The sequence below is a fragment of the Salmo salar genome, chromosome ssa03 (assembly GCF_905237065.1).
Source record: "Salmo salar chromosome ssa03, Ssal_v3.1, whole genome shotgun sequence".
Classification (NCBI taxonomy): Eukaryota; Metazoa; Chordata; class Actinopteri; order Salmoniformes; family Salmonidae; genus Salmo; species Salmo salar.
In genome coordinates, this window is record NC_059444.1 from 13,503,208 (window position 1) to 13,512,714 (window position 9,507).

Here is a 9,507-nt window from a genome sequence, read left to right on the forward strand (position 1 = left end):
CCGTACTAAGAAACATGTCAAACGCTGTTTAAAATCCATTTTTATGGTATTTTTCTCGTAAAATAGCGATAATATTCCAACCGGACAATAGTGTATTCATTCAAAGAGGAAAAGAAAAAACTGAGTTTTTACGTGAACGAGCATATTCATATATGTGAACGCGGTACGTGAACAAGCATATCCAATCTCTTTGTCACCAGGCAGACCACTGACAAACTGAGCTACTATACTCTGCCCAGAGACAGGAGACGCCTCAATCCGCTTTCTGAAGGCTTTAGAGAGCCAATGGAAGCCTTAGAAAGTGCTACGTAAACCCAGAGATACTGTAGTTTTGATAGAGAATCAAAAGAAGAACTACAAATTCTCAGACAGGCCACTTCCTGCTTGGAATTTTCTCAGGTTTTTGCCTGCCATATGAGTTCTGTTATACTCACAGACACCATTCAAACAGTTTTAGAAACTTCAGAGTGTTTTCTATCCAAATCTACTAATAATATGCATATTCTCATTTCTGGGCAAGAGTAGTAACCAGTTTAAATCAGGTACGTTTTTTATCCGGCAGTGAAAATACTGCCCCCTAGCCCAGACAGGTTAACACAGTGTCCAAAGAAGGGCCAGAGGTATACAGAATGGTGTCGTCTGTGTAGAGGTGGATCAAAGAATCACCAGCAGCAAGAGCGACATCATTGATGTATACAGAGAAGAGAGTCGGCCCGAGAATTGAACCCTGTGGCACCCCCATAGAGACTGCCAGAGGTCCGGACAACAGGCCCTCCGATTTGACACACTGAACTCTATCAGAGAAGTAGTTGGTGAATCAGGCGAGGCAGTCATTTGAGAAACCAAGGCTGTTCAGTCTGCCAATAACAATGTTGTGATTGACAGAGTCGAAAGACTTAGCCAGGTCGATGAATACGGCTGCACAGTAATGTCTCTTATTGATGGTGGTTATGATATCCTTTAGGACCTTGAGCGTGGCTGAGGTGCACCCATGACCAGCTCTGAAACCAGATTGCATAGCGGAGAAGGTACGGTGGGATTCAAAATGGTCGGTAATCTGTTTGTTAACTTGGCTTTGAAGACTTTAGAAAGGCAGGGTAGGATAGATATAGGTCTGTAGCAGTTTGGGTCTAGAGTGTCTCCCCTTTGAAGAGGTGGATGGCTGCGGCAGCTTTCCCAATCTATGGGAATCTCAGACGATACGAAAGAGAGGTTGAACAGGCTAATAATATGGGGTTGCAACAATTTCAGCAGATAATTTTAGGAGAGAGAGGGAGAGGGTCCAGATTGTCTAGCCCGGCTGATTTGTAGGGGTCCAGATTTTGCAGCTCTTTCAGAACATCAGCTATCTGGATTTGGGTGAAGGAGAAATGGGGAGGCTTAGGCGAGTTGCTGTGGGGGGGGTGGAAGGCTGTTGATCGGGGTAGGGGTAGCCAGGTGGAAAGCATGGCCAGCCGTAGAAAAATGCTTATTGAAATTCTCAATTATTGTGGATTTATCGGTGGTGAAAATATTTCCTAGCCTCAGTGCAGTGGGCAGCTGGGAGGAGGTGCTCTTATTCTCCATGGACTTTACAGTGTCCCAGAACTTCTTTGAGTTTGTGCTACAGAATGCACATTTCAGCTTGAAAAAGCTAGCCTTAGCTTTCCTAACTGCCTGTGTATATTTGTTCCTAACTTCCCTGAAAAGTTGCATATCACGGGGGCTATTCGATGCTAATGCAGAACGCCACAGGATGTAACAGTAAGAGACTGTTATATCAGTTCACCGTATGACCACCAATCACTGTGTGATTTTCTCAGGCAAATGACAAATCATTTTGAGAGGGAGTGTGTTTATGTATCTAGTTGACAGGGACAAAGCACATTCACAGACATTTACATTTTCACATTGATGTATTTGGTATTTATTATTATCCCCTTTAGCTGTTGCTGAGGCAACTACTCTTCCTGGGGTCCAAACATGAAACAAAATAACAAATAAAATACAAAATATACATAAGTATACAGCACTACATTTACATTACAATTGAGCCATACAGCAGACGCTCCCATCCACAGTGACCCACAGCCAGTACATTCATCTTAAGATAGCCAGATGAGACAACCACATATCAAAGTCGGATCCTAACCACGTATCACATACATAATGCAACACATAATACAATGCAGAAAACAATACAAAATGCATAAACATGTCTGTGTCTCTTCACAGTCTCTATCCTGCAATAAGGTGGTCTTGTATCTGTTAGCTTGAGTTACCTGAGGTGGCAGAGAGTTCCATGTAGTCATGGCTCTATTTAATACTGTGTTTCCCAGCCTCTGTTCTGGCCCTGGGGAATGTGAAGGGACCTCTGGTTGCATGTCTTGTCTGGTACCAATGAGTGTCTGAACTGTGAACCAACTGCCTAAACAGACAGTTCGGTAGCTTCAACACATCAACATCTCACACAAAGACCAATAGTGATGCAGTCAATCTCTCCTCAACTTTGAGTCAGGAGAGATAGACATGCATGTCGTTGACATTTGAACCTCCGTGTACATCTAAGTGCAATACGTGCTGCTCTGTTTTGTACCAACTGCAACATACTGTATGTGAAAATATCAAATCCAACTTAAGGCCCCCATGCAGTTATTTCAATGTCATTTGTATATAGTCACTGTGTGTGTATATTTGATAAAAATAACTCAAAAGTATATTTTTTATAATGTATTTCCCTGAGCCTCTTGTGGACATTGAAATTCTCAGTTTGATCGTGTGGGCGTTAGGAAACAAATGTGAAGATATTTACTTAAACAGCCCTGACTGGCTGATAGGATGGTCTAGAGACCACCCACTTACCCAAATGACAAGTCATTGGTCTATTACAATCAGATCAGATTGTGGCATCAAGAACATGCTGAAATTCCAGGTATTCTTTTCAAACAGCTCTCACACAAAAGGGCATTCTCATCATTCTCAGAATTTCAGAGTGTTAATTCGACCTCATATGGTGGAAATATCATTAAAACAACTGGAAATTAACATTTTAAAGTGCACTGCCTCTTTAATTTCAATTGCATTGAAAATCGCATCCCAATTTGCATAAAAACAATCAAATAAAAAAGTAGAAGCAAACAGGAAGCAGTAAAAAGGATGAATAATAGAACATAAAACACAGAGGATGTCTAAAACAATCACTGGTTAAAGGCCAAGCTAAAAGGGGGTGGTTTTAAAGGCACCCTTTATAGGGAGTTTATCATGACATCATTAATGCTTATTTAATTATTTATAAATGTGTAAAAAACCCAGTTAATAGACAGTTATAATGCCTTGGTCAAAAGGTGTGATACCTTTTTCAGTGCTTGGAAAATATTGAGACAATATTTATCTGCAGATATTAACATGCAATTAAGTGACTAACATTAAGACAAGTTGAAGAGAGAAGTCAGGGAAACACATCTGATGGAAGAGAGAAGTCAGGGAAACACATCTGATGGAAGATAGAAGTCAGGGAAACACATCTGATGGAAGAGAGAAGTCAGGGTAACACATCTGATGGAAGAGAGAAGTCAGGGAAACACATCTGATGGAAGATAGAAGTCAGGGAAACACATCTGATGGAAGAGAGAAGTCAGGGAAACACATCTGATGGAAGAGAGAAGTCAGGGTAACACATCTGATGGAAGAGAGAAGTCAGGGAAACACATTGTGAGGACATGAAACACATGATGCAGCTGTCTGCTAAAAACAGAGCTCAGTGCTCAAGAGGCTGTTAGTGGCAAACGTAGTTCATGACATGTTTCTTGTGATTGGTTGCCAGTGTGTGCATGTCCCTCGTGATTGGTTGTCAGTGACTCAGGTGTCTCTGGTTTTGTTCACTGTGGAGTAGATGGGAGGAGCCTCAGAGTATCTGTGTGGATGATTGACAGTAGAGTAGGGGTGTCTTTAACTGACTTTGACAGTGGCATAGTCACCAGAAAAAGTACCCTCTTTAGCGATGGCGACAGTGGCTTCATTGGGGCAGCTGGGGTTCTTGTGGAAGTTGACGCTGGCGTAGTTGAGAGAGTCAGAGGAGCTTGTGGGTAAGTTGGCGGTGGAGTAGATGGTGGTGGTCTCACTACCTGAGCTGGACTGTAGGGGGCGATCCTTTACCTCCTTATTGTCACCATGACAACCCTGGAGAGGAGGAAAGGGAGGAGGGATGGGAGGACATGATAAGGGAGTGAAGAACATAGATTAGTAGATTAGAACATTCTCTCTCTCTCTCTCATTCATTCATTCAATTTGCTTTATTGGCATGACGTAACGATGTACATATTGCCAAAGCTTACTTTTGATATTTACAATATGAAAATAATAAGAATCAAAATTGTCAACGGGACAACGGTAACAACAATAACCAAGGGTCAAAATAACCATACATTGAGCAATAACAATAAGCATACAGTAGAGGACATGTGCAGGTTGATTGGTCTGTCAGACACTGTCCCTCATCTTATGGCAGGCAGCAATGTAGTGCGCTGCCAACCCACAGCTCTGCATCCTCCCCCAACAGGATGGGTAGCCTACTCTCATCAGAGAGGTCTTTGAAACCTTGAATAAGGGTTTCAAATTTGGTGAAATGACAGTCTCTAATTGTTTTATATTTTTTACATTTTGTCAGGAAATGGAGCTCTGTCTCAGGTTCTGCTGTTGTGCAGTGGTTGCACAGCCTTTCCTCTACAAGGAGCCAGGCTTTCCTGTGTCTACCCTTCTCAATGCCAAGGCTGTGCTCACTGAGCCTGTACTTTGTTAAGGTTTTTCTAAGGTTTTGATCAGTAACCATGTTCAAATAGTTAGCCATGGTGTACTGTCGATTTAGGGCCAGATAGCACTGTATTTTGCTTTGTGCTTGTGCTTGTGTTTCCCAATAAGAAATTAAGTTTTGTTTTGATTGTGTTGTAATTTGGTTTATTCTGATTGATTGGATGTTCTGGTCCTGAGGCTTCAGTGTGTTAGTAGAACAGGTTTGTGAACTCAGCCCCAGGACCCGCTGTCACGTCCTGACCATAGAAAGCTGTTATTTTCTATGGTAGAGTAGGTCAGGGCATGACAGGGGGGTGTTCTAGTTTAGTTTTTTCTATGTTGTCAGGTTCTAGTTTTGTATTTTTATGTTGGATTTTGTTTGGGATGATCTCCAATTAGAGGCAGCTGGTCCTCGTTGTCTCTAATTGGAGATCATACTTAAGTAGGGTTTTTTTCCACCTGGGTTTGTGGGAGATTGTCTTTGAGTTAGTGTTTGTTTCACCTCTGCATCACGGTTTGTTGTTTTGTTATTCAGTTTATTTATATGTATTGCATAGTTTCACAGTTCAATAAAAATGTGGAACGATACACACGCTGCACTTTGGTCCGCCCCTTCCTACGACAACCATGACACCAGCTGGATGAGGGTACTCTTTTCTTTGCTCAGCTCTTGGCATTGCAGGGCTTGGTAATGATATGATAGGGGGTCACTGTATTTTAAATTTTTCCCAAACTTAATTTCTCTTTTTTGAGTTTATATTATTAGTGGATATTGGCCTAATTCTGCCCTGGATGAATTGTTTGTAGTTTTCCTCTGGACATGTAGGAGAATCTTACAGAACTCTGCATGCAGGGTTTCAATGGGGTGTTGGCCCATTTAGTGAAATCTTGTTTTGCAAGTGGACCATAAAGTGCAATTGGTTCAATGACAGATTGACACATATTTCAATTTGAATTGGTTTTTTAATGGCGTAGAATGCTCTGCGTGCTTTCTCTCTCTGTTCATTCACTGCCTCATTAAGGTGTCCAGTTGAGCTTATTTTTAAACCTAAGTAATTGTACAGTACTCTATATATTTTGTACCAATTAAGAACTTTGGTCTAATTCCCTGAGATCTGGATCTTCTCTGGAAAATCATTATTTTAGTCTTTTTGGGGTTTACTACCAGGGCCTAGGTCTGGCAGTACTGCTCTAGCAGGTCCAGGCTCTGCTGTAGGCCATGTGCTGTGAGTGACAGCAGGCATCTGCGAAGAGTAGGCATTTAACATTTGAATTGTGGAGAGTAACACATCTCAATCTCTCTCTACATCTCTCTCTACACATATATATATATAACTATATATATCTCTAAATCTCTCTCTCTCGCTCTATATATATGAATATATATATCTCTAACTCTCTCTAACTCTCTCTCTCTGTCACACAAAGACAGACATGCAACGATGCTCAAATGCAGGCACTTGCACGCACACACACTGACCTCTATGTCGATCCCAGTGTACACCCTTGGTGCTGAGGAGTCAGCTGTGGAAGACAACACACACACACACACACACACACACACACACACACACACACACACACACACAGTGTCATACACTTCACGCATGTCACTATTAGTGGTTTCAGAGCCCTGTTCACAATGAGACCTCTATTTCTCAACCAGGGCCAAAGGATTATTGTACATGCAAATGGTTTCTTGGAAATGAAAACTGGATGTATCTGAACAAACACAAACAGTACCATTAGAACACATACTTTACAATCAGCACTTCTGTTCAACTTACATAGGGCCTTTTACACTAATATGTGAAGTAAGATCTGCCTCTCTTCCTCATCAGATGTGTAACTTTTCTGTTTACTTCCTGTCCTGACATTAGCCTTGGATGTGGTGGTCTACAACGTTTAAACGCAGCCTAACACAACACAAATGCTGTCGACTGGTATTAAAGTAATTATTGCAGGGGCATGTGGAATCGGAGAGACATTATCTTTTCACTACCACTCAGAAGGAGGAATCTGGTATAGAAGTGTCACACATTACCTAAAGTCAGATTTGACGCCAGATCAGTCTCTTTACATTACAAAATGATGTGTTGTGAAACCGGTTACAAAGAGAAACTGATTTCAAACTAGTGCAGCGTAAAAAGGCTCATAGGCTACATTGACAAAGCTTTTTTCCACTAATTGGTATTTTGACCAAGCACCAGATCTTTTCACATCCTATCTTTTTCGGGGCTGATCTGATTGGTCAGATTTTTGGCCATAAAGTTTATTTACCAAATCCATTGTGTGTTGATGATGAGATGGATGATGATGATGAGATGGATGATGATGATGAGATGGATGATGATGATGATGAGATGGATGATAGTTGAGAGATGGATGATAGTTGAGAGATGGATGATGATGATGATGAGATGGATGATGGTGATGAGATGGATGATGGTGGTGAGATGGATGATGATGATGAGATTGATGATGGTGGTGAGATGGATGATGGTGGTGAGATGGATGATGGAGAGATGGATGATGATGATGAGATGGATGATGGTGGAGAGATGGATGATAGTTGAGAGATGGATGATGATGGTGAGATGGATGATGATTGTGAGATGGATGATGGTGGAGAGATGGATGATGGTGGTGAGATGGAGGTGGTTAAGGATGACAGCGTTGGTAAACCTCGGTTTGATGCTGTTGTTGTTGTAGCAGGTTTTCTTGTGGTGGTTATTGTTGGTGTCGCTAAAAACAAAGGACCACAAAACACAGTTGTTGTGACAATGTGTGGACATTTTTCACTGGGCTAACACAACAAAATGTTGTCTACTGGTATTAAAGTAGTTATTACACAGAGATGTGTTGTCGGAGCACCATGTCTTTACACTACACCACTAAGAGGGGGGATTTGACGCCAGATCCATCTATGTACAATACACAAATATGTTTATGTGATAGAATGAAATGTGCCTTAATAATAACTAAATAATAACACAGCATCATAATGTGTACCAGGAAGTAATATGCTCTTCACTTATCTGAATGGTGATAATATGATCTGTGTGCTCTAGTGATGTCTGGACCACGAACACAACAGTGAATTCAGCTCACTGCAGTGGCCTGCCCAGTCACCAGATCTCAATCTAATTGATTATCTGTGGGATGAGATGGAACAAGATATTCGGAGTAGAGATCCACTACCAACCAACTTGACACAACTGTTGGAAGCATTGGAGTCAACATGGGCCAGCATCCCTGTGGAATGCTTTCGAAACCTTGGAAAGTCCATGCTCTGACAAATTGAGGCTGTTCTGAGGGCATAAGGGGGTGCAGCTCAATATTAGAAAAGTGCTCCTAATGTTTTGTCCACTCAGTCTATAGTCTGACTACTGACAGGGTATCGATTATGTAGTTATCCTGTACGCCACATAAATATCTCCCAGCGTCCTCTTGGGTTAGTCTGGTGATGGTCATGGTGAAAACTCTGTCTGTCTTGTTGTGGAACAGTGAGAACCTCCCGTTCTGGCTTTTGGTTGTTGTCACTTTAACATCACCTAGACACTTAGATCGTGTCTTCTCTTTGCAGAAGTATTTCTGATTGTCTTCATACTTTTCATCATGAACACAGTGGATGGAGACTGACCGTTCTTCATACAGTAGCCAGTCACTGCAGTGGGATTCTCACAGCACCAATCTGTCATTTTAAACAAACATGTAGGCCTAGCGCTCAGAAAGAAGTTCAGCCGATTTATTATCAAATAAATATATACCATAACAGAACAAGAGTGGTTTGGAAACGGCAATGACAAGGACTTGCACACCATGAAACTTCCATGTCTAATGTATTAATGATGTGTGATCTGTGGTCCTCCAATACATGTACTATACTGTGTGTGTTTGATCACATTGTTCACGCCAGTTGAATGAGCTGGACTCATTTAGGGCAGAATTTTGATGTGAAATGCGGTTCTCTTAAAGGGGATATCCGCAGTTCAAACATCAACAAAGCGGCCACCCCATCACTGTTTTTGGTAAACGGCTGAGGGTTTGGGCTGGAGAAATTTAACCACTAACATTTATAAACAGAGCTATAGATGCAAGGACTGACCATCCATGAGATCAACATTGTAGTTTTAACCATGGTTTGAGTCTTTATAGTGTTTATGTTTACAATTACATTGTTTACAAGTTAAACAAGTGAATATTTTGAATATTAGTGGGGTATGACAGTTGAACTAAGCTCATGAGTCATCTAAAAGTTATATATTTCAAGAATAAATGGGTATATGTCATTAATTTAAAAAACAATTTGCAAAAGTGAATGAAAAATATGGAATAAAGTGGAAGGATCTCAAGTTAGGTCTATGGGGCAAGAGTGGTGGCTCCTCCACTCCTCTCTATAGGAGCATCTGATCTGATCTGAACCTTTCTTCATATCTTTCCACTGTGATCAACTCTGCTGTACACACACTCCACACAGCAGCTGTAGGACACACCAGTACAAACACCCCAGCTTCCATTTCACATACTGTAAGAGTGGATTCTGGTCTGGTACACCACTGGTGATCCATCACATCCATCAGTACATACTGGACCTTGTGTTCCTCAGTGTCCCCTCCCCTTTATCTAACAACATTATCAGTGAGTGAATGGAGTTACACTGTAAAATGTTATAACCAAATGTATCCAACTATAGAGAGGAGTCACTGGAGATGTGTTCATTCAGTCTGATGTACTCAC

General features: G+C 41.4%; 1 long non-coding RNA gene across 1 annotated transcript; it reads right to left on the reverse strand.

Annotated features, from left to right (window-relative positions):
* Window positions 1-1,880: 1,880 nt before the first annotated feature.
* On the reverse strand, window positions 1,881-7,216 carry LOC123741610 (uncharacterized). Its single transcript, XR_006769070.1, has 3 exons — window positions 7,048-7,216; window positions 6,248-6,291; window positions 1,881-4,158 (listed from the first exon to the last, which is right to left on the reverse strand). It is a non-coding gene; the product is annotated as an uncharacterized lncRNA (long non-coding RNA).
* Between the last annotated feature and the right edge of the window lie 2,291 nt (window positions 7,217-9,507).